This window comes from Callithrix jacchus, chromosome 3, assembly GCF_049354715.1.
Source record: "Callithrix jacchus isolate 240 chromosome 3, calJac240_pri, whole genome shotgun sequence".
Classification (NCBI taxonomy): Eukaryota; Metazoa; Chordata; class Mammalia; order Primates; family Cebidae; genus Callithrix; species Callithrix jacchus.
In genome coordinates this window covers 167,716,261-167,741,696 of record NC_133504.1, presented here as the reverse complement: position 1 = coordinate 167,741,696, position 25,436 = coordinate 167,716,261, and the positions used below count along the sequence as shown (strand labels likewise).

Here is a 25,436-nt window from a genome sequence, read left to right as displayed (position 1 = left end):
ATGAGAACTGGCAGCTTCCACTGACTCCTTGCTTTTGGAACACAGCCGCTGTCTATAAGGAAGCTCAAGCAGCCATAAGGAGAGTCGTAAATAGAAGAACAATGGCTACCTGCGGTGGCTTACACCTGTAATCCAGCACTTTGGGAGACTGGGGTGGCAGATAACTTTAGCCCAGGAGTTTTAAGACCAACTTAGGCAACATGATGAAACCTGTCTCTACAAAAAAATACAAAAATTAGCCAGGCATGGTGGCATGCACCTGTAGTCTCACCAGCTACTTGGGATGCTGTGGCAGGAGGATCACTTGAGCAGAGAGAGGTCAAGGCTGCAGTGAGCTAAGGTCATGCCACTGCACTATAGCCAAGGTGACAAAGTGAGACCCTGTCAAAAAAATAAAGGAAAAGAAAAAGAATACTAAGGCCCTCAATTGTCTCAGTAAAGTGACCAGCACCCATTTTCACCTATGTGAGTGAGACCATTTATGAGCAATCAGCCGTCTTAGCACCTTAGCCAATACTGCACAAAGAAGATTCACACAGGTAACCCACAGGACTGTGGAGATAATAATTTGCCACTGTTTGAAACCAGGAAGTTTCAGATGGTTTGTTGTAGCAACATGTAACCAAAACAGATGAAGATTAAAATATTGAGGTTGGCTGAGATATCGCCAAGAAAGCATTAAAATAATAAAACAGGAACAAGCCTGGGGTGAACAAGAATTTGAGGTGGTTAGGAGGTGACTACAAAGGAGACCGAGAAGTGTTCAAGGAGATAGGAAGAGAGCAAAAAGCAACCTCGCAGGAAGCTCAGGAGGACCGCTGCTGCAAGGTGGAGGAAAGGCCAACAGCAGCACATGCAGCCGAGAGTTCTAGAAAAAAAAAAGAGAAGGTATGGAAATTTGCTGTCATCCTTGGTAATGTAAAACCATCGATGACCTTTCCCAAAGCAGCTTTATCAAAGTGGTGAAAAAAAAAAAAAAAAAAGAAGCCAATTTACAAGGGGTTAAAGAGATTTCTAGCCAGGAAGCTTTACTTAGTCATAGGTGGGGAAAACAGACAAGAAAAGCAACAGGTACAGGCATCTCTTGTAACCAAGTGTCCAAAAACAGAAATGGAAGTAACAGGACATTTGGTAACTGGGAGCATGAGATCAAGAGGAGCGTTACATCAGCACATTCGTGCTTTTTAGTTCAGTGCTAGATGGGCTTGGCTTTTTACAAATGGCCATTTTGGGGCTGATGTGTGGCATCAGCTGTTATTCAGTCCACATGATTCTGCTGGAACACTGGGTGAAATCAAGTTTTTATAATGAGTGGCATCTTGTCGTGCAAGGGGGACTGTATTGCGTTTCCTGAGGCTTCGTTTGCCACCAGCTAGCTACAGCAAGACCGTTGACTTCCGGATCTCACTCTTCCACCATTTGGTAAATGGATGGCACCAGAAGACCTTGAAGGGTTTCCTAAGTTAATATTCTATAAAGTGATTTCATCTTCAAAACTTTCTACGGTGATTATTATGCTTTGTTTTTGTTTCCTAGAAATCCAGAGTATAATATGGCCTAAATCACCCAATTTATCAAGCAAAATACTTTTAGCTTAATGCCTTTGCCTAAATACCCTTTGCCACACTGTAGTTTCTAGCCTATATACGCAACAAAATATCAGGTCCCTCCTGAGGGCTCAGGCCCATCCAGAGCGGGTCGTTCTGGGCCCCAAGGTTGATGAGCTAAGACTTTCCCTTTGATCATCACATCTAGAGCTAAGAGGTCTGTGGGCATGTCCAGGGACAAACCAGGCCACCAAGCAAATCCAAGGGCGGTGGGGTGGGAGTGGGGCTTACCTAGTACAGATTACTTCCTAAAAGGATAGACGTTCCTCGGTTTATGTGGGCAGGGGTGCATGTCTGCCACTGAACGTGCTGCATACATAAGGAGCACATCCCAAGACCTTCAATATCCCTCCTTCCCAAGGGTCAACATTTTCAAGCATTTTTTTCATATTTAATGGTTGTTGGATGATGTTATTTCCGTGCCAGCTTCTTTTTAAAATTTTTAAAATAAATTTATGGGGTACAAGTCTGATTTTGTTGCATGGATATGTTGCATAATGTGGAGGCCGAGGTTTTTGTGTGTCCATCACCCAAATAACATACACTGTATCCATTAAGTGATTTCTCATCACCCACCCCCAACACTCCCACCCTTTCAAGTCTCCATCTATCAGTCCACACTCTATGTCTATGTGTACACACTATTAACTCCCACTTATACGTGAAGACATGCACCATTTGTCTTTCTGTTTCTGAGTTGTTTCACTGAAGATAATGACCTCCAGTTCCACCCATGTTGCTGCAGAAGACCTGATTTCATTCTTTTTTTTTTTTTTGGCTGAATAGTATTCCGTGGTGTATATAACACATTTTCTCTATCCAATCCTCCACTGATGAATACTTAGGTTGATTCCATGTCTTTGCTATTATAAATGGTATTACAATAAACATACAGGTCTTTTTTGTATAATGATTTTTTCCCTTTGGGCAGATAATCAATCGTGGGATTACTGGTTTGAATGGTAGTTCTAGTTTTAGTCCTTTGAGAAATCTCCATACTATTTTCTATAGAGGTTGTACTAATTCCCTCCAACAGTGTAGAAAACCTTCCCTTTTCTCAGCCTTGACAACATTTGTTGTTTTTTGTCTTTTTATTAGTAACTATTCTGACTGGTATAAAATGGTATCTTGTGTGGTTTTAATTCGCATTTCTCTAGCTTATTTCTTTTCTATGTTTAATTTACACTTTTATCTTTATTTTATAGGATATCTTTGTTTCCCAGGTACAATTAAGGACAAAGCCAGAAGGGAAACAGTTTTTCTATGGTCAAGAAGTGAATTTAAGCCAATCACCGTGGCTCATACCTGAATCCCAGCTATTCAAGAGGCTAAGGCAGGAGGTTTTCTTGAGTTAAGGAGTTTAACATCTTAGGCAATGTAGTAAGATCCATCTCATATTAAAGAAAGAAAAAGAGAAAGAGGGAGAGAGAGAGAGAGAGAGAAAGGAAAAGAAGAAGGAGGAAGAGAAGGAGGGAAGAAACAAGGAAGGGAGTAGGGAGGGAGGGAAGGAGAGGGAGGAAGGAAGAAGAGAAGAAAAAAAGAAGAAAAAGATATTTAATTGGAATCACCATGATTTTTTTAGAGGAAGAAAATAAACTAGAAAGATAAAACTTATTACATCTCTCACAACCACGATCCCAAACCCTAATACTTGAATATCATTATTATTCATGTGACAGTGTAATAAACAAATTTGTGTTGGGAAAAGTGATTTATCATTCTCCACTAGTTCTAAAGAAGGGTCCTCTGAACATTCATGCTAAATGAATGATGAGTGTGATTAGAAGGCAGTCGTGTCCATCAAACGACAGGGTCCATTTGGGGGAGCTGATGAGGCAACAGAGCAGCTATTGGCTGAAACGAAACATCACAGGAAGAACTGAGAGGCTTAGCAGTGATTTTACTACTGTGCCTTGTTCTGTGTGATAGACCATTCTCCACCATTTCTCTCTAATGCCTTCACTAGTTCAGCCCTTGGTGTGGTGGCTAAGAACATAGGTTCAGGAGCCAGAGTGCCTCATTTCACCCCCTGGCTCCATTCCCACCTCTGGCTCTGTGACTTTGGGCTATGCAACTCTGTCTGATTTAATCCAATATCTTCATGCTTTGGTTTCCTTATCTGTACAGTGAAGATAATAATAGCACTTACCCCATAAAGTTCTTGTGAGAATTAAATGTGTTTGTGCATGCAAGAGGCTTATAATAGGCCTGGCACATGCTGTGTGCTATATTTACCACTACTTACTAAACCTTGGTGAAATTTGATTTTTTTTTTTTTCGGTGGAGGGAGGATGTGACAAAAAGCCAAGTTCTCTTTCATGGAAAATGAGATGACAACAAAGATAGCTCCTAAAGACTAGTCCTATCTGATATTTTTATAGTCATTATCACTATGGCTACTATTATTATTTCAGTCCTTCCTCCTCGTGAATCCAAGCCCACACACTTTGCTTTACTACCTTTGCATGTATCCCCATTCATTTATTCCTTCATTCATTCAACAAATAACTTACTGAGCACTTATTAGTTTCTATGTGCTAAGCACTCGTCCAGATGCTGGAAAATAATACAGTTAAGATCCTGGCTCCTGTGATGTTTATATTTTCAAGAAAAAGGTAGAGTATCACCATGACAACCAATTAAACAAACAAGATAATTTCCAAACTGATCAATTAATTACCTGCTGTGATTGTCATCAGACAGGACTGTAGGGTTGAAATGGATTTGGGTAGAGTCGCTCCATTAGATAGCATGGTAAGGAAGGCCTCTCTGAGCACGTGACATTGGAGCCAAGAAGTTCCTAATGCAAAGGAGGTAACCACAGGAAGCTGTTGGTCTGAATGTTCCAAGCAAGGAAGACAAAAGTCCAAAGGCACCAAAATGAAAGTCAGCCTGATGTGTCTGAGCAATTGTAGAAAAACCAGGGAGCCAGAGTCCAGGAAGTAAGGAAAAGAGGAGGACAGGAAGTGTGAGAGGCAGAGAGGGGCCATATCAGCCAGGCCCTCATGGGTTCTGGAAGGGAAGCCACGGGAGGGGAATAGGCAAAAGAGTAACAGAAGCAAATGTATTGTGTGCAAGTAGACATTGATTAAACATCTACGATGTGCAAAGCACAGTGCTAGCTTCGGTGGGGGATACCAAGTAGAAGACAGTCTTTTTATAACCTAAGTCCATCCTGGATGCTGTGGGGAGAACAGAATATGGAAGGGGAAGGGGAAGTAAGAAATCCATTGGGGAAAGTTCTAGAAGAGAAATGCAGGAGTCTTGGGCTAGGGTGGTAGCAGTGCAGCTGGAGTAAAGGGCACAGATTTTAGAGCTAGAGCTTAGAGGTTTTCCTAATGACTTGCTAAAGAATATTGGTGGGTAGGCAGAACAATAGGGGAATTAATGATGACAAAGAAGACAGACTTGACAGAATTCACTCACAGAAGTCACAATGTGGAGAAACAATATGTATTCATCTGTTCTCACGCTGCTGGGTAATTTTTAAAGGAAAGAGGTTTAATGGACTCACAGTTTCACATGGCTGGAGAGGCCTCACAATCATGGCAGAAGGCAAGGGAGAAGCAAAGATATGTCTTACATGGCAGCTGGCAAGAGTGCTTGTGTAGAGGAATTCTCATTTATAAAACCACTAGATTTCATGTGACTTATTCACTACCATGAGAATAGTCTGGGAGAAATAGTCCCCATGATTCAATCATCTCTACCTTTGACACACGGTATTACTACAATTCAAGGTGAGATTTGGGTGGGGACATAGCCAAGCCATATCACAAGACAACAATGTGAAGCCAAACGGATGGGGGAGAATGTGATTTCCAGAGTTGCCACATCATATTATCTAAAATGCCTAGTTTCAACAACAACAACAACAAAAATCCAGGATGTGCAAAGAAACAAAAAAGTATGGCCTATACGCAGAGAAGAAAGTAGTCATAGAAGCTATCTCTGCAGGACCCCAGATTTTGAACTTACTAGACCAAGCCTTCAAATCAATTGTTTTAAACATGTTCAAAGAACCAAGGAAATTGTCTAAAGAAATAAAGACTATTGTGTAAGAACAATGTCTCCCTAAACAGAGAATGTCAGTAAAGTGAGACAATGTAGAAAAATGTTTTTAGGACTACTAAGTCCCTTACATCTTACAGAGAGTTTAAACAAACATATCAAGTGATGAGTGTGACTTTCAGAAGCACAGTTCTGCAGGTTTAGTGATGTGCTGTTTAATAATTGACTGCAAGTTGGAAGTCTTCATTGAAGTATTTTCTTTCTCTTTCATGTACCTCTGTTGATCTCCCCTTCTTTCTATATGTATCAGTTATTTATTGTTGCATAACTATCCCATACTTTAGTGGCTAAAAACATTTATTATTTCACAGTTTCTGTGAGTCATGAATCCATTTAAGGCTTAGCTGGAGGCTTCCAACTCAGGGTATCTCCTGAAGCTGCAACCAAGATGTCGGCTGAGGCTGCAGTCATCTGAAAGCCCGGCTGGAGAAGGGTCTACTTCCATACTCACCCACGTGACTGTCAGCAGGCCTCAGCCCCTTGCTGTCTGCTGGCTTGAGATACCAGCTCCTTGTCACGTGGGTCTCTCTATATGGCTGCTCACAACAGGGAAGCTTGCTTTCCTTATGCCAAGGGATCTAAAAGAGAGAATGAGAGAGTGTGGAAGCCAGTCTTTTCGTAGCCTAATCTTTTTTTTTTTTTTGAGACCAAGTTTCGCTCTTGTTACCCAGGCTAGAGTGCAATGGCGCAATCTCGGCTCACCGCAACCTCCGCCTCCTGGGTTCAGGCAATTCTCCTGCCTCAGCCTCCTGAGTAGCTGGGACTATAGGCACGCGCCACCATGCCCAGCTAATTTTTTGTATTTTTAGTAGAGACGGGGTTTCACCATTTTGACCAGGATGGTCTCGATCTCTTGACCTCGTGATCCACCCACCTCGGCCTCCCAAAGTGCTGGGATTACAGGCTTGAACCACCGCGCCCGGCCAGCCTAATCTTTTTATAACATCTCATCACTTTCTCCATATTCTATTTGTTAAAAGTTAGTGAGTCCAACCCACCCTCAGGGGGAAGGGGATTGCCCAAGGGTGTAAGTACCAGGAAGTTGCCTATCACCTGATTGTAACCATTTTTGGTGGACTGGACTCTCCTGGGTAGCAGTGAGAAGCAGGAAGGATGATAATAGCAGCAAGCCACCACAGTTGCTGATAGTTCAGGCCAATCTAATAAAGCCATGAGAAGAATAGGTCCTGATGCCCTCTGTACAGGAAAGACACAATGTGGAAAAAGGGAAGCAATGTGAATTCAGCAATATCTATTAAGCTTATAGATATAAGCTTATAGACTGAGTCAGCAAGAACTGTAGCAGGTCTGCATTGTTCAAGAAGTTTCTGAATCTTCATCCTCTAGTACAATTATTTGGATTTGCATCTTGTAATCTCATCCCATGTTCATTGCATAAATTCCCCAAATTCATCAACAGACCTTTCCCAAAGTGATGTTCCTGGACTCCTTGTTGCCCTCTCCTAATGACAGCTTCCTTCATTTGCAGGTGGCTTGTCTCATGACAATGCCATTCACACAAGGCAACAGTACCAGGCATGCTCCATCTGGCTGAATGCCTATTGTGTTCTTGGCTCATCACACTGCTGCACTCAAAAGAATCCAGACATCCAACACGCTCTTCTCTGCTCTCCCACAATGTCATGTTCTTTGGTGCAAATTTTCCTAGATTTCCAAACTTAACACATTTCATCACTGTAATCTAAGCTTTATGCATTTTCCTTTGCCAATGAAACATTTATCTTCTGATCAGTAGTTTCCAAAACCCTACCTGCGGACGTCTTCTTCCCTGGAATGGGTTCCCTCAGAAACACGGATTTCCGTCTGTGATGGTTAGCTTTATGTGTCAATCTGATGGGCCACAGGGTGCCTAGATATTTGGTTACACATTGTTCTGAATGTCTGTGAGGGTGTTTCTGGATGAGAGTCACATTTGGATTGGTAGACTGAGTAAAGCAGATTGATCTCTGCAATGTGGGTGGGCCTCATCCAATCGATTGAAGATCTAAAGAGAACAAAAGGCTGAATAAAGGAGAATTTGCTCTGTCTTCAAGTTGGAACATCAGTGTTCTCCAGCCTTCTATCTGGGACTTGGACTGGAATCAGTAGCTCTTCTGGTTCTCAGGCCTTCGGGCTCAGACTGAAACATACACTATCAGCTCTCCTACTTCTCAGGGCTTTGGACTAGAACTGTACCATCAGTTCTCCTGACTCTCCACTTGCAGACAGCAGATCTCAGAACTTCTCATAACTGTGTGAGCTAATTCCTAGTAATAAAAGCAACCCCCTTATCTATATACATCCCATTGGTTCTGTTTTCTCTGGAGAACTCTAATACACCAACATAGGTTCAAAGGTGAATCTCATAAAGCCCAGTGAACGTTACTAAAGAGAAGGAAGTCCTATCAGAGTAAATCAGATGGTAGCTGAAGAGTTTTCCTCATTTATGTCCTGAGTTTCTACAATATTACTTCCCCACTTCCCAGTACCACTGCATGGAAAGTGTTGGCCTTTCCTAGATCCTACATAATTAGCATTAAATTATAAACTTCCAAGCCTTTTTATGTCTGTGATCTAAAGCAGCTCTCCACTCAGAGGCTTCAAAAACTGCTGACTATACCCTAGATGTAGTGTAATTCTCCTGTTCCGTATCCTGCCTAAACCATCATCTCCCGGCAGTCAGAGTGAAGAATTGTCAACTTTTTGACTTTGTAGTGGTGTTCCATATTTTTTAAACCGGTATTTCCATAATTTCAAAAAACGTGAAGTCCCCTACCTAAAATTACATCCACATTGCTCTAAAGAACCACCTATGAGCTTCCAGAAAGAAAAGCATGGTGGAGTGGTGGTACTCACTTACTACTTTAATCAAGTGACTTGGCCACTATGTATATGTGGTTATAATTCTTAGGGCTTTGTGGGTCAATATGAGATCATCATCATTCTTTTAGCACCTGCTGATCGAACACCTCCAAAGTAGAAGGTATAAGGCTGTGAGCTCTGGAGGATTCAAAGACCGGGTTAGAGAAAGATAGTTCCCTTAAGGAACTTAGAAAGTTAAAGAAACTAGGATGGAAGATTAAAGTTAATAGCTGCGATTCAAGGTAGAGAGTGACAGAACACCTTCAACCAGGTCCCAGAGCAAACGCCACCTCTTCTGAGAGGCCTTTGGAGCACCCCAGTGAATGTGGCCCTCAAACACTCTTTACCACCTTACCTTGGTTCGCTTTCTTACAGCACCTTTACCATCTGCTATTATCACAGTTCTTTACTTTTCTCTTTACTCAATTTCAGTCTGTCTCTTTCTGAACACGTGAGCTCTGTGAGAGCAGGGACCTTCTTGGTCCTGTTCATCATGGCAAAACCATGTTCCACGGATGCCCGTGGAGGAGCAAAGGAGAAATTCAAAATTAGAAGTGAAAAGAACGCAGAAGTGAGAAATTGTCTGGATGTGTAAAAGAACTTGGCAAAACACTAGCAACTTTTTCCAAAAGAAAAATTCTGGTTTGTAAGTTTTACGTCTTTTCTGTGAACTCTACAGAGAGATTTCTTTTCCAAGACTGGGCTTAGGTTCTGGGTCTGGGGAGGGGCCACCACTGAATGAGGCTTGAGGAGAGAAGGGAGTCCATCTTTTAACCAGCCCCTGGAAGAGATGACCCTGGATCTCACCCTAGGTATGGAATGACTGACTGAAGTCATCTTCCTAGGGAATACAAAATAAATAAAATCAACTCCGTTGGATGAGGCATCCTTTACATTGCTCCTAGCAAATAACTTAATACAATTTGATTTCACATCTGTCAATTCTATATGGCAACAAATATATAAACTTATATCAGGGAGACTTACCATTAAGAGTACAATTTATGACCAATATATGAAGCACGTACAGGACAACTACCATTCAAAATTGGAAAAGAAAGCAAGATTACTGCAAATGCTCTATGGTGATTTTTACATGATTAAACAAAGTTTAAACACCTCAGGAAACAGCCATTCCTTGTCTGAAAAAACTATCATTGCCTAATAAAAAGTAGTCACCTATAATTCCCATGATTTCTTTTCTTATCATTCTTATAGGATCAATAACAAAATGCAAGTTTTTACAACCTCATTATAGCTGAATTGCATCCTTTCTTCATTAAAATAATGTTTCATTCAATAACTACGGCCGGTGTCAAGCCAATTTACCCAGGGCTCTTTGATTTCCATATTGCTTAGTGCTCAGCACACTGGACTCAACTACCCATGTTTGCAACCTCAGCAGAACTTCTCTTCACGGAATGACATGGAAAGAATGCTCTTTCTTTTGCTGTTAGATTTGTTCCTCTCCTAGGAAAATAGATAAATAAATCATCTTCCTTTATGTTTCAGCCTGGGACATGAGTTCAGGGGTAGTTTAAAAGTGAATTTGGCTTTGATGCTAGATGTATAAACTGGGACCTTAGGGCACAGTCCACAGGTATTGAAATTCCTCTGAAGTCGGTGTGACAGATGACATCGAGAGCCTCTGCAGGAAGAGAACTCACATTGATAAAATGTGTACCGTATGCTACGCATCTACATGCACTATCTTGTTTAATCTAATGCCAAAACATCTAACTACATGTTATTTACCACCATGCGTTATGCTCTGCTGTCTGGGGATTTGGTGTGAAGAAGTGACAACCTACACTCAAAGGCCATGTATTCAAGTTTCATAACAACATTTTGGGATGGGTGACTACTATTCCTATTTTATATATAATGTAGGTTCCAACTTGGATAGGAGCTCTGTCCATCTTGCTATGCCCTGTGGAATCTGTTTGCATGAAAGAGTGAAGAAATTTATGAGGGGGAAGCATGTCACATTAAGGGAAGGGAGAGCTGAGCACAGTGATCTTGACCCGATTATAAATACCCTATTTTAGAGGTCTGCTATTGACATCCTTGGACCTACCTGTAGGATTCTGTCTGTCTGGGTCCTATGACAACAAGGGAATGTGAAAGAAAACAACAACAGCATAAATAAATCAATAAATAAATAACACAAAGACCCAGCCCAGGCAACATACCAAGATCCTATCTGTACAAAAAGATTTTAAAAGAGAGTTGGCCAGGTATGGTGATGCATGTCTGTAGTCCCAGCTACTCAAGAAGCTGAGATGAGAGGATTGCTTGAGCCTGGGAGGTCAAGATCGCAGTGAGCCATGTGTGGGCCATCACACTCCAGCCTGGGTGACAGACAGAGCCCATGTAAATGAATAAGTAAATAAATAAATATATAAAACTTTAAGAGTCATTTTTCTAGAAGTTGCGTGTGCCCATGGGCCAGAAACGGTGGGCTTTCATGCCACCTTTCCGTGGCCCAGATCAGAGAGTCCCCTTCCCGACATCTATTCTCTCCCTTTGTTTTACCTAATGTAACCCTGACTTTGTTCAGTTATCTACGCTTCCTTTTTGACCAAGAAGCTTACTCTGGGGAAACGTCCCCAGTCTGGGGGAGCACTTGAGCCATCTAGAAGTAATCCTTTCGCCTTTGCCATTGATTGGTGCAAAAGTAAGCAAGACTCAATCCAGCCTTGATAGGGTCTTGGGAGAAAATTCTCTCACATTCCTTTAGGAGAATGCCCAGAAGCCACCTCTTCGCTCTGCACACAGTCACAATAGGCATGTTCTGGAACTGCTTTAATTGTTTTGTTACCAAATTAAAAGGAAACCAAACACCGAGTAGGCAAAGCCAAGAGACTCACAGGAAAACAGTTGAAGTCCATGGTAGTCAACAACCTGAAAGATGCTTTGGCAGAAACAATTCCACACAAAACTGTTCTCCCCATTTTCCATGGGGTTTTGTCAAGCACTTGGCCATCCAGAGTAAAGACGACATCTCTCTGCAGTTTGGTGTGTCCATGTGACTGAGCTTCGGCTGACGGAATATAAGCAAACGCATCATGTGGCAACTTCTGGGAACCTCCATTACAAGAATGCTGGGTCATAGACATCTTCATCTATCTCTTCTTCCAGTTGCTGGGAGCATGAATACAATAGCTGGAGCTCTAGTTGCCAATTGAGTCCGTGGGGGCAATGCCTCACTAATGTAGGAAATGGCAGAGTAGGGAGCTGGAAGGAGTCTAGAAGAAGATGAACTTTCTCCAGACTCCTTTGAGTGCTGTTTCTATAGAAACCTTGGCCTTCCTATCTCTGGCCCTATATATGTGAGAAAGAAACAAAGCGTATTTAAGCCACTGTTAGTTTGGGTCTCTGTTTCTTGCTACCTAACCCAATCCTTACTAGTACGTATGCTTTCTTACCTTTGGACATCTGCTTTATTGTTCAACAGATAGTTTCTACTTGTTTGAGCCAAATTTGGTTGAGTTTTCTATTAATTCTCAACTACAAATATCGTAAGTAATACATAGAATGAGGTAGTCTTATACACACTTGGCTACAAACTACCTTATAGCCTTGACACATCAAGGCATGCAGTATATTGATGGCCACACCAGGCCAAATGCGGCACTGGAGATGTGCTGCATATCACAACACAGCACTGACTGTTCACTAGCAGCCAGCAGATATGAAGGCACCTGTCAAATATTACAGAGAAGAGTGTTCCACATGATGGTCGACATGATAGCTAAGTGGATTCGTATGGGAGTTAATGAAAGTAACCCTAAGACTCTCAGAAATATTTGAGGAATATTCCATTGCTCTGGTGGAAGAATAAATAATGTAATATGCTTTATCATCCTTAAATTCAGCTGTTTTAAGCAATGTTGGTGAGAATACAAAAGGCTGAATTACATATTGATGAAGAAATAAATTCAGAAAGAATGTGTAACATTCACAAGTTCATATAACTAGTCCCACAATTTGAACCAACATCTAATCCTTATGAAGAGATAATTGAATACCATGGCTTTGTAACGAATGTTATTATCTTCCTCTAAACAAATACATCCTTGTGTTTTGCCAAGAATTTTCTAACATTGGATGAAAATTCAAATCATATTTACAGTAACACCCACTTACCCAAGATAACAGAAGACAACCTATCAGGAATATTAGAACCCACAAGTTCCCTTCTAAATACAAATACTCCGACTCTGTAATCCAACCCCTGACCTTTATTATACATCTTAAGTTATATTTTTCATTTTTAAAAAATCCAGCTCCTGCAAAAAAAAAATCCAGCTCCTATATTTTTAGGCTCAATTTCTAAACTTTTTAATAATCCACATAATCCCTTTAACCTTAAGTAAGAATAGTTAAATCTCAGTCTGGTATTGAAATAATTCAAATAATTTTCACTGTTGGATTGTTCAATCGTTAAAAATTAGCTTTCCAGTTTCAACCAGTTGGCCTCAGCTTTGGAACACGTGTAAATTAGTAAATCTGGCAGAGAAAAGGCAGACATTTTTCCAAGGATCAGCCAAAAAATGTGTGATTTTTTTTTCCCTGCAGGCTGTTTGCTTACCAGTTGCAAGGGGTGAATCTCCAGAGATTCAGAAGCTCAATCTGAATAAACAACCAAAACTTTGGAGGCTTATCAAAACTCTGGCAACACTAGGCCAGAAATGGACTCTATTTTCTGGTAAGGTTTCCAGCGGAGCTGGACTATCTCAGGAAGAGTCTACTAATGACTAGAACCAGTTGGACATAACTAGAGAACACTGAAAGAATTTTTAAAAAGAGAGAGAAAAGATAGTGTGTACTGTTTCCAGTTGCAAGAGAGACGAGGATCATTAAAACGTGGTGCTGAAAATAAGCTGACCTGCTACTTCTATTTTCCTAGAAAAAAGTCTGAAGGGTTTCATCCTTTCTGATTTTGCTCTCTGCCTCCAAAAAGAGATTACAAGGTGGCCCCCAGGCCATCTATGGTGTAGACTGCAAGCAAATCTGTGCAATGGCCCAGTGTCACGGAGGGCGATTTATCCACCCGTAGCCATTACTACATTTGTGGCAACAAGTTGGAAGAGGCTCTGATGCAATCTGTGATAAATAATAGTCTGATTGTGAGTCATCCGTCCCCGAGCCAAACAGGACTATCCTTGTCATGCCAAAGAGCGGACAAGAAATCAATTTAGAGAAGGGGATCCTGAAGAGCCACCGAAGAGCAAGGATAACCCACTACAGTAAACGCAATTCATTTAAGCACACATCCCTTCCAAACTTTTTGCATGCCTGCCTGTATAGCAGACATTCAGCAAGTCAAACAGCATTTTCCAGGCTTTCTTGCAATAGAGTTCTAGATATTATTTATGTTCCACTAATTGGAATCACTAGTGAAAGCTTTGAGGTGGCCAGTGAGATGAATACCACACTTCTGCTTCTGCTATTTCTGGAGGCGAACACCACTATGGCAGAATTAGTATGGTCTCAGTACCCAGCCCGCAGAATCGATTTTACAAGTATGGATTGTAGCAGATATGTCAAAATTCTTGAGCTGCTAAATAGCACGGATTTCTCTATTACGGCATATCACCAGCTCATGTTGGTGTCCTGTGTATCCCATTTCTACTGCCTTCCTGATTGTGGCTTAGATGGGGTATTTCTAGAGCATGCAGCTATTGCAAGAGCTTTCCAATTTTATGAGCAGCGTCATGTTTGCGGGAGATTCAGCGGCTGCCTTGGTGTCCCTGTTTTGTAGTATGGCTTTGAGAGCTGGTCCTATAAACTCAACCTCCCAATAATTTGGTAAGTCACTGAGTACTCCTTAATCCCTCTCTGCTTTAGACTGGCTAGAATGTGTTCTGCTGTCTGCAGCTGGACTCTGACCAATACACTCTCTCCCTTACATCTGTAGAAGTCCCAGTTTCTTCCTGGTTTTGCACATGGACCTGGGAGACACTGAATGAGAAGTGGGGGTGGAGAAGGAAATAGAAGGGATGTTTCCAGGAGATCCCTGAACCTAGGGGAAATTTTTACCCAGGAAACCTTTCTAAACTGATGAGTTGTGAAGGAGAGAGAAAAATCAGAAGTCAGGAAATGGAGCCAAGGTTACAGCAGTTACAGCAGAGGAGAAAGTAAATTCCATGGTAAATGGGAGAGGTTTATGGAGGCAGAGGCTGAGAATGAGTTGAAAAGTCGGTAGCAAAGGAAATTGAGAGCATGGAGCAAGGAGAGGTTCAACTCTGGCCAACCCCACATACTTCAGGTAGCTGAGGTCAACTGTCCTTAAGAATTAGGTAAAAATAGGCTCAAGTGCCCATCCCACATATCCTAACAAATCCAGGATTCCTCCTAATGCACCAAAATGCCTTGGAAAGGAGTGACTCACATTTCCTAAAACCCCCTCAGGCCTCTGCTTCTACTACCACCCTCAAGAAGAGCAGTGCCTCTCCCCAAGGTACTGTCTGCAGGACACCACTTCAAACATTTTGCTTCTCAAAGTGCCACCAGTTCAAGACCACATCCAGTGGACTTCACGCAAGGGTTGAGAACAGTGGATGTTATAGCACAGCTTGTTATAGAAAACTGCAGCATTGAATGCATTTCTTTCTCCAAAGTTCCTTGGCCAACATGGCCCTCAGATGCTTCTTTTTGGGGATGGGCATGGTGGCTCACAACTGTAATCCCAGTGCTTTGGGAGGCCAAGGTGGGAGGATCACTTGAGATCAGAAGTTCGAGACTAGCCTGGCCAACACGGTGAAACCCCATTTCTACTAAGAATACAAAAACCAGCCAGGTGTGGCAGTGCACACCTGGAGCCCCAGCTACTTGGGAGGCTGAGGCAAGAGAATTGCTTGAACCTATCATACCACTGTACTCCCAGCCTGGGCAACAGAGCAAGATTCTATCTCAGAAAAGAAAAAAAATTCCTTTTGTTCTTCCTCCTACTGGGGCTCCTGCTTCACTGTGCCATGTGTCAAGACCCTCCTATTCCCCACCAGCTAACCTCAGCAAATTATTTTTTATTTCTTCTGTTGAGCCATTTACATTTTTGTGTCTCTCCTCATCCAGTGTGGCCTGCCCAGATTTTATTTTCTCCAGGCAAAATGGCCCATGGAGACAGTTTGTTCTCTAAAAATTTTCTGCCATTAGCCCTTAAATCAGAGCAGGAGGTGGTTTTGAAGACATGGAGAGGGTTTATTTGGATTAAACTCCTAGAGGAAGAATGGGGAATGCCATCCAGGGCTTAGATGGAAGGGACGATTCTCCTTGAACCCTCCCACGAGGTGGGAGAAAATTGCAGAGGTAGGCAAGAGAAGAAGGGAAGGAAGAGAGAAAACTGTTCCCACTCTTCCTGGAAGGCTGAGAACCAGTGGGCAGGTCCCTTTTTCTTTTAATTCAGCCGTGGTGCCTTCCATGTCGAAGCATGGTGGTTAGGTGTCTGCACTATACTGAGAAAAATGACAGAATTCCAAGCCAAAAAAACAAAGTCTGCGCTAGAACCAGGTTGCCTGAACATAAACCCACGCTCCACACTTACAAGCTGCATGGCTGCCAGGCGAGTTTGCCTGACTCTGCATTCTGTAAAATGAGGATAACAGTATTACCTATCTTATAGGGTTTATGGGATTAAGTGAGAAAAGCATAAAATGTATAGAACAGTGACTCAAATATCTTAAGTGCTCAATAAAAACCAGCTATGTTCTGGTAATGGGAGTGGCCTCTTAAAGGAACCAGACTGGGATAAACACATCTTCTAAGACTCAGCCAAAATGAATTGGACAGTAAAGTAAGATTAAGGAGTTGAGTCCCCTACTCAGCTATTCAAAAGTTGTGTGGCTTTGCACAAGGCGCATAACCCGTCCAAGCTCAGTTTCCTTACCCACAAAGTAGGGATAATTGGCTGGGTACAGTGGCTCACACCTGCAATCCCAACACGTTGGGAGGCTGAGGCAGGTGGATCACAAGATCAAGAGATTGAGACCATCTTGGCCAACATGGCGAAACCCTGTCTCTATTTAAAAATACAAAAATTAGCTGGGATTGGTGGGGTGCACCTGTAATCCCAGCTACTCGGGAGGCTGAGGCTGAAGAATTGCTTAAACCCAAGAGGTGGAGGTTGCAGTGAGCTGAGATTGCACCACTACACTCCAGCCTGGTGACAGAGCGAATCTCCATCTCAAAAAAAAAAGTAGGGATGATTATACCTACCTCCTGGGGGTGTTCCGGGGATAAAAGACACTAACACTTATAAAGAGAATGGCACAGTGGCACTATAAAGTCTGTCCTTGTCTGGGATGTGAGCTCCACACCCAGACTGATCCCTCATTCTTACTCTTCTATACTAGCTGGTAGGAATTAAAAACACCAGCAATAAGAATTTAGAAATGTCTCTCTTACCTACCTTTTTTTTTTTTTGAGACAGAATCTCTCTCTGTTGCCCAGGCTGGAGTACAGTGGCATGATCTTGGCTCACTGCAACCTCCGCTTCCCAGGTTGAAGTAATTCTTGTGCCTCAGCTGGAATTACAGGCATGGTTACCATGCCAACTAATTTTCATATTTTTAGTAAAGATGGGGTTTCACCATGTTGGACAGGCTGGTCTCGAACTCCTGACCTCATGTGATCTGCCCGCCTTGGCTTCTCAAAGTGCTGGGATTATAAGCATGAGCCACTGTGCCTAGCCACCTTCCTCTTTATGTGCATATATATATATAGACACACACACACACACACACACATACACACACATACATATATATATCCTCCTGTATTCTCAATTGACGTTATGGAAAACATAACTTGATTAAAATAAAGTTGAAGCAATAATAAATATACCTTATAACAATAATTCTTATAATCAACTGATTGAACAGACAAGACTTGCTAGAAGTCAGACAGAATGATTTTATTCATTCTCTCACTGCCCAGTCAATGTGCTCTTTGACCCTCTTCTTCCCCACTCTGAGATAAATGTTAAGTGGCCTCCCATAGCTTTCCTCATCATTCTTAGATAATAAAATGTCTTCAAGTCATATCCAAACATGAAGGAGATCGATCCAGTGTAATAACCAAATCATCAAAACTGCAAGCTCTCCCCTAGTTAAAACTTTATCCATCTCCCAAAACAGTAGAAGTGGGCAAGGGGGCCAATTTCTCTGTACCTCTTACTCCATCTCCTACCCCATTCATTAGTTTCTAATTGTGGACATTTGGGGTCCAGCACAGGGGGACAGGAGGAGGGGATGGAGGGAAAGACTTACTTGGAGGGAGAAGTTACTCAGGGCATTGGTGCCCTGTGGCGTGGTGGTGTCCTCTGCAGACTCTTACTCTCCTGTAGCTCTGTGACTGTCTCTGGAAAACCTCTTGCTGGGCACTTCCACATCTAATCTTTTTGACATAGAGCTAGATTCCTGTCATTCAGCTGGCTGCTTAGAGCTCTCCAGTCAGCCCTGACTTCCAGCAGCCAAAACCTGTCCATCAGGATAAGTGGGCAACTGTCCTTTGCACATCTTCTTATAATTTGGCATGAATGAACAGTATGAACTCAGCTTCCCAAGGAATAACCCGAAACACAACATTTTCCAGTTCTCTTAGTGCAGAGCATGAACAAGCGACAAAGATTCTACCCATCAGAGGTGCCGTGTGAGGCTCTTGCACTGAAGTTGAACGTGAGCAAACAGGCAGGTGGGCATGGCCTCCACAATGCCAGTGGGTGTGTCCATAGGTGGCTGTGGCTTCTATAATGCCAGTGTGGGTGTTTCCATGTGCCACTCTGCCCTGGAGTCAGTGGAGGGCCGGCATCAGCTCCCTTCTCAGGACAGTCTCTCTGGTGAGGTTCTGACACTTGGTCCTAGCAGAGCAGACTAGGAACATATTCCCAAGATTCTGTTAAGTCACTAATGTCCTCTGATAAATTCCTTTCTATTTAGGCCGAATGGCAGGGCTTCTGTCATCTGCAACTAAGAACTCTTACCAAGGTTGAATTCCTCTACCCCCATGAGAGGATCGTTGAACCAGTTCCCTCTGAGGATGACTCTAGGCTGCCTTCCTTTCAGGAGCCACATCCAAGGGGTTAACTGTCGTCAACGTGCAGCCTGCCCAGACACCACCACCTGTCTCCATGCTACCGTCAGAGAAAGGTGACTGGCCCAGCCCACCTCCTTCAAACTCTTCTTGTTGAGAGTCACAAACCAGTCCCTGTCCCTGCACCCCATGAGCTCTAAGAGATTCTTCACATCTCTGCAAGCAGCTCTCCAAACACGTCCCTCACTAGGTTCCAGGTGCAGGGAACACACTCCCTTCCCTCCTCCTATCTGGTGTTCACAGAAATGCCCAGCACCCCCATGGTGCACCCCAAGGGTTTCTTATTCTTCACTAGACTCCTCGCCTCTTTCTTCTCTTCTCCTATAGCCCAGGCATGGCCGATGGGCTAAAGCTGGCCTAACAAGCTTTGCAACTTCATAGCATGTTCTGCATGGCCGGCTTGGGGCTTCGGGGAAAATAGCTCTACGATACGCCTGTGTGTCCCTGCCTTGCCCGCAGCTTCCTGGCTCATCCCTCCCCAGCCTCTTCATGGGAAATAATCCCTGGCCTCTGGTCACACATGACCAGGGAGTGGTGATATCCCGAAGTCACTGAAGTCTGTGTGCCGGAGAAAGGTCTGGAACATGAGAGAACCTAAATTGGTAGTCACTTAGTAAGAAATAAATGTTTACATTCACTCACTAAAAAGTGTCATTTCTAAGCTCAACACATATGAGAGCCACACATGGAAACCTCTCTCTCCTCCACTAAGCAGAAAATGAAAAAAATCCCAAGAGCAAATGTCACTCAAAGATGTATGCGTGGACTTCACCCAGCAGGAGTGGTATCTGCTGAATCCTGCTCAGCAGATGCCGTCCAGAGATGGGATTCTGGAAACACAGCAATCTGGTCTCGGCTGGGTATTGCGTTACTAAGCCAGAAGGGATCTTCAAGATAGAGCTGGGGTAGCCCTGGATATTAGAGGAAGGATTCCCAGGCCAGTGCCACCCAGAAAGGGACTGCAAAGTTGATGGCCTGTCAGAAAGTGGCCAGAAAAAAACAAGAAAAATATTTTCGGAGCTTGTGTTCACCAAAAACAAAACAGTAAGCATAGAAGGTATTTCAATTTGGGTACAAACCCTGTTTCTTCGAGAAATTTTCCTTATGAAATATGTGACTTGTGTGAAATGAGTTTGAGAAATACTTTGTGCTTCATTATTGATCAAAAGAATGGTTCCAGAAAGAAGCCTGATGCGTTTAATGTATGTGAGAAATTGCTCCTTGATGGCAGGCATGGGAAAACTCCTAGTGGAGGGAAATTGTGTAAACATGATCAAAAGAGGGATGTCATTGATCATCACCAGGATCTCAGCAGCCAATTTTTGACCAACCTTTTGAGTATAATAAAAATGAACAAGACTTCCACGTGCAGGCAGCCTTTTTTACAAGAGTTAATCTTGGCTAGGAGAGACATTCTAAATACAGCAAATGTGGAAGAACCTTCACTGTTGAAAGCTCAAAGTACTCATTTGTAAATGGAGCCATCTGGGTACCGTATTTGTGAGAGGCCCTCTATTGATTTTAGATTGGGACATCAGAGAACTCTTATAAGGGAGAATTTTTTTTTTAAGACAGAGTTTTGCAACAAAAAGAAAAAAAAAAGACAGAGTTTTGCGCTTGTCACCCAGGCTGGACTGTAGTGGCAGGATCTCGCTCACTGCAGCCTCCACCTCTCAGGGTCAAGTGAGTCTCTTGCCTTAGCCTCCTGTGTAGCTGGGACTACAGTGCATGCCATCACATCTAGCTTTTTTTTTTTTTTTTTTTTGTATTTTTAGTAGAAATGGGGTTTTATCATGTTGGCCAGGTTGGTTTCAAACTCCTTGTCTCAAGTGATCCACCCACCTCAGCTTCCCAAAGCGCTGGGATTACAGGTGTGAGCCACTGCACCTGGCCTGTAAGGGAAAATCTTTCTGAGTACAACAAATATGACATATCTTCTATGACAATTCAACTTTCAAGATCCATCAGAGAGCTTACACAAGAAAGATTCCCTGTGAATATCAATTGAGTGACAAAACTTGGGAAAACTCAATGCTCTTTAAATGTCAGATAGTACACATGGGGAGAAGCCCTCTAACCACAATGAAAATGGGAATAATTTCATAAAGAAGTCACATCTCACCCAGCTTTGGAGAGCTCACTCAGGAGGAAAAAAATCTACAAATGTGGTGAATGTGGGAAAACCTTGTGGGAGAAGTCAGACTTCACTCTGCATCAGAGAACACTCACAGGAGAGAAACCCTATGAATGTACCAACTGTGTTAGAGCCTTTTGCCAGAAACCACATCTTACCAACCATCAGCAAACACACATAGCAGAAAAGCCCTGTGAATGTAAGCAATGTAGAAAAATGTTCTGTGCAACGTCAAACCTCACTGAACATCAGAGAACTCACACAGGGCAGAAACCCTATGAACGCAAAGCACATGGGAAATCCTTCTGCCCCAGGCCAGCCCTCACTGTCCATCAGGGAACACACACAGGAGAGAAACCCTTTATATGTAATAATTGTGGAAAATTCTTCTGTGTGAAGTCAAATCTCATTGTCCATCAAAGAACTCACACAGGAGAGAAACCCTTTAAATGTTGTGAATGTGGGAAAATCTGTGAAAAATCAGCTCTCACTGAACATCAGAGAATCCACAAAAGGCTCAAAGGTCTTTCCACATCCTGAATGTTAGAAGCCCTCATACACCTGTCAAATTTTTGTTCAGTTTTTAAAAATGAGATTAGAGAAAGCAAAGAATGTCAGAAATTGCTAGAAAATAACTTATTGTTTGAATGTATGAAAGCATTCAAGAAAAATTAAACCTTTTCATTAGGAAATTTGTACTGAGGGAAATTCTATTTATCTAAGTAATGCAGCAAAAACCTTTATCTAAAATTTATGTTGTTTAGTGTCATATTCCAAATGTAATACCAAAATTTTATTGTAAATATAATGGACAATATTCATTTACTCAACTTCACTGTGGAATCTGAAGTGTATAAACGTTGAATGACATAGCATTAAACATATACATGAAAAGTCCCTGATGTTTGTAGACTTTATGTGAGTATGCTAATTTTGGTACGCTTCATTTCCATATTGCAACCTAACATGGTTGTCAGAAGAAATTACACAACCTTAGTTTAGTAACTATTATGGTACATGCTAACATTTGTCACACTGAATATGACTGGTGTCTTTATAGGCTGACATAATTGTATGTGTGTATGTACTTATGTCTGTGTATATATATGAGTGTATATGTAATTATATTTGTACATACATACTTAAATATGATGTGCTACGTCACCTCATACTGACTTAAAAGTGCTGCTGACTGTGACATTTTCAGTAATTCTGTGAGCCACTTATTAAACACAGTCATTATTTAAAACATATAAACTTACTGTTAAATTATAGTAAAAACAAAGGTAATAAATACCCAACACTCACCACTTCCTAATCAGGTTGCTACATCTCACTACGATCTTTGTTGTTTAGGTTACGTACATTACCAACTCTGCATGCCGAAAATATATACACAGCTACTGCTACTGCACATCTCTTCCCGACTCCACATTCAGTACTATGTTGTTGGTAGCTTGGACGTAGTGGGAGTATTTACACCATCAAGATCAGCAAACTATTAATCAAGGTTGGTATTTTCTTCAGAGAATCCGCTGTCAAATATTCACCAGCACACCACCATATCTACATGAAAACATATTTAATAGCATAAACCACACACCCCTTTTTCTATTTCCTGACATAAATAAATGCCTCTAGCCATGACTGCTGAACTGCCTCCTCAATAAAGAAGCCAAAAAATGTTTTTGTGAGGTTTTTAACTACCAGTTAGTTAGAAACCTGAGTCAGTCTGAGTCAGTCCTATTCTAACTACTATCAGACTCTCTCTGCAGGTTGGCCAGTGTAAGTTTTAAGTGAAATATTATTTCACAAGGAACTATATTACTTACCTTGCCTCTGACTGTTTCCTGGCATATGTGAATGAGTGTGGCTGTTATTACTAACCTAGCACTTCAGTAAAGAAGTGTGAAACAGTGTTTTTCGGAGGTTTTTCAGCTGCCTCTGGGTCAGTGAGTAACGTAAATGCTGTTAATAAGGATGGTATTTATGTAAATTATGCAAAGGTTAACATCAGTCGTTAACAATAGTACTCACCGCACTCTACAAATAAAAAGTGGTGGTATGGTAAAAAAAAGATACTCTACAATAGTCTTTTAAACATCCTATTTAATATAAGTAGGCACCATGAATTAAATTTGTCAAGATAAAGCCATACCAACATTAGCATTTAGTTCAAGATTCCAAGTTTTCATCACGTTCTCATTCAATAAAATTGACCATTCCAACATTTTCTGTTTGTGCTATCAGCACTGAAAACGCACGTCCATCGTGTTGACAGCAGCTAACAGACTGACCCACGTGGAGGCATCGCAGGCTGCATTGAGCTGACAGGTTGTCAAACCAGTGAATGGGCAGGGATGATGCCAGAAGACCTTTCTATCACAGCTGCCTGCAGCTGGTCCTCATTATATGGAATGCCTGGTATACTGTGAAAAGCCAGAAGAAGAAAATCTTACCTATTCTTAACCTCTATGGAAGCCAAATCTCTCAAGGAGTCCTGGCCTGAGGGGAACAGGTTCCCAAACTATGTCTATCATTTTTTCCTACCAGCTATTGCAGAAGCCTTGGCTTTCTCCATCTTCAAAGTTCTGGGAGTCCCGTGGAGATAGGTGGCATGTACTCGTGGGACTATCTTCTCTGCTTCCCAGGCACATGCCATGCTTTTCCTCTGCAGCCCTCGATTCCTAGAAAAAAACTATAGCCAAAGCTTCTTATGCTCATGAAGGTGCACCAAACAGATTGCAAAGGTCTGATCAACCCACACAAGGTTCCATAAAGCCACTGCACAATGGAGCTCCGGTCATTGTGGGTGCCACTGCCACTTGTGGATGCTGCCACCCACGCCACAAGCCCAAAGTGGCACCAAAGCCACTCCACCTTTTCTGTCACTAGGGGGAACCTTCTGCCCCTCCTGGAGTGGCAAGCTGCAATGTGGTTCCCAAAGCTCATGTGCCTTGGGCCGCTGGAGTCTCTATAGATTCCAGGGAAGCTGCTCTTCATTGAGACACATGGGAAACTTTGTGTAAGCCCAGGTCTAGATTAAAGCCTATGGTGAAAATAGTTTAGTTCTAATGGAGAAAACTGACTTTTCACAGATTCAAAGCCACAACCATTTTTCAGAGGAAAAGTCATGTAAACTGGTCCACAAAGTTGGCCACTCAACTTTTAACACTTACTAAATGTCAATGAAGCAGGAGAGTTGATTATTTAAGTGAAGGACTGTCAACATTACTGGACAGAACACAGAGGTCTTTCAAAACGGAAAGAGCCCTTAAGGAAACCCTGTCCTTGGTACTCCTGCCCCATGGGGCTACCCCTACTCCCCACCCTCTGAGCATCTCCCATGACCACAAAACAGTGTACACAAATCCCTGCAGCCCAAGCGTCCTGCCCTGGTTTTTCTGGCCCCAGATACCTCACTTTACCTCCTCCTGAGACCCCAAATTCTAACAATCTTCCTGGATTTTATCTGAATTATCACTATGCCTAACAAAACCAAGACCCTCCATGTGACCTATTATACGATAGGCAATGCGTCATATCACAGCCAATGATGGCCAACTTGAGAAAAGACAATTCAATTCTATATTGCACACACATGCTGACCACCTACTAAGTGACAAGGAGAAAATGAACAGAGATGAATCAGGCTGACTTCATGGAGTTTACTGTCCATTCTGAAAGGGCAGTGGAGCATAGAGTGTGGGGGACAAACTAGGGAGAAGCCAGGTTCCTCCGCTTAATTCACTTTGTAACCTTTTGACAAATGAATTAACTTTCTTGTATGTTTACTCATCCTGAAAAGGGAGTTAAGAGGAGAATCTAATGCTTGATATTTCTGTGAAGAAGTAAGTCGATACACATAAAACACTCATAAAGTGCCTGACACTATTAGCACTTAAAATAATTATTAGTGGAGACAGATTCAGACATAACTGCCTAAGATATAATAAAATAAAATATTTGACAAATATTTAAAAGTACAAACAACTATACACAAATATATAGATATATTTGTATGTATATATACATCTCTGTGTATATAAGTGACACATATGTGATATATATGTGACATAAATATATGACACATGTGATAAACATGTGACATAAATATATGTGACATGTATATCATATGTGATATTTCACATATATGTCACATATATATCTCCATATGTATTTGTGAAATATATATATCACAAATATGTATATTTGTGTATAGTTATTCATATTTTTACTTCTACAAACTTGCTTGAGCCAAATCTGCGTCCACCACTAAGACTCAAATATATATGCACCCATACATATTTACTGAATGCCCACAAGGTATCAGGTACTGAGGTAGAGCTGGAAGACAGAGGGATGCAAAGGACTCATTGAGATTCAGTCCTGCTCTGGAAACCCTGGCTATGTAGTCAGAGGCTTGGGCCGGAGAATTAGAGACACAGGTCTGCCAAATGTTTATTTGTGTGAAGAACTAAAGAATCTCTTTGGAAAAAAACAAAAGTTCATCCTACAGCATTAATCATTCACGAGGTGAGGCATGGGTTATCGGTCCACCCGTGGTTTGGTTATTCTCCAGCCAGCTGTGGCCAAGTGGGTGGGATCACGTGGTACAAAACAGGCACTGCTTCTTCCTTAGGGCTGTAGGCAGGGCAGGTAGACTG

The 25,436-nt window shown here is 42.1% G+C and overlaps 1 long non-coding RNA gene and 1 pseudogene across 2 annotated transcripts; one reads left to right on the top strand and one right to left on the bottom strand.

Moving 5' to 3' along the window:
• Positions 1 to 5,967: 5,967 nt before the first annotated feature.
• LOC128931518 (uncharacterized) lies at positions 5,968 to 11,260 on the bottom strand. 2 transcript variants are annotated; one of them, XR_008479914.2, is made up of 4 exons: positions 11,135 to 11,260; positions 10,733 to 10,891; positions 6,732 to 6,875; positions 5,968 to 6,256 (listed from the first exon to the last, which is right to left on the bottom strand). It is a non-coding gene; the product is annotated as an uncharacterized LOC128931518 (long non-coding RNA). The 2 variants fall into 2 exon arrangements; XR_008479913.2 differs by having other exon boundaries at positions 11,076 to 11,242.
• Positions 11,261 to 19,762: 8,502 nt separating this feature from the next.
• LOC128931506 (zinc finger protein 248-like) lies at positions 19,763 to 21,310 on the top strand (annotated as a pseudogene).
• The last annotated feature ends 4,126 nt before the right edge of the window (positions 21,311 to 25,436 follow it).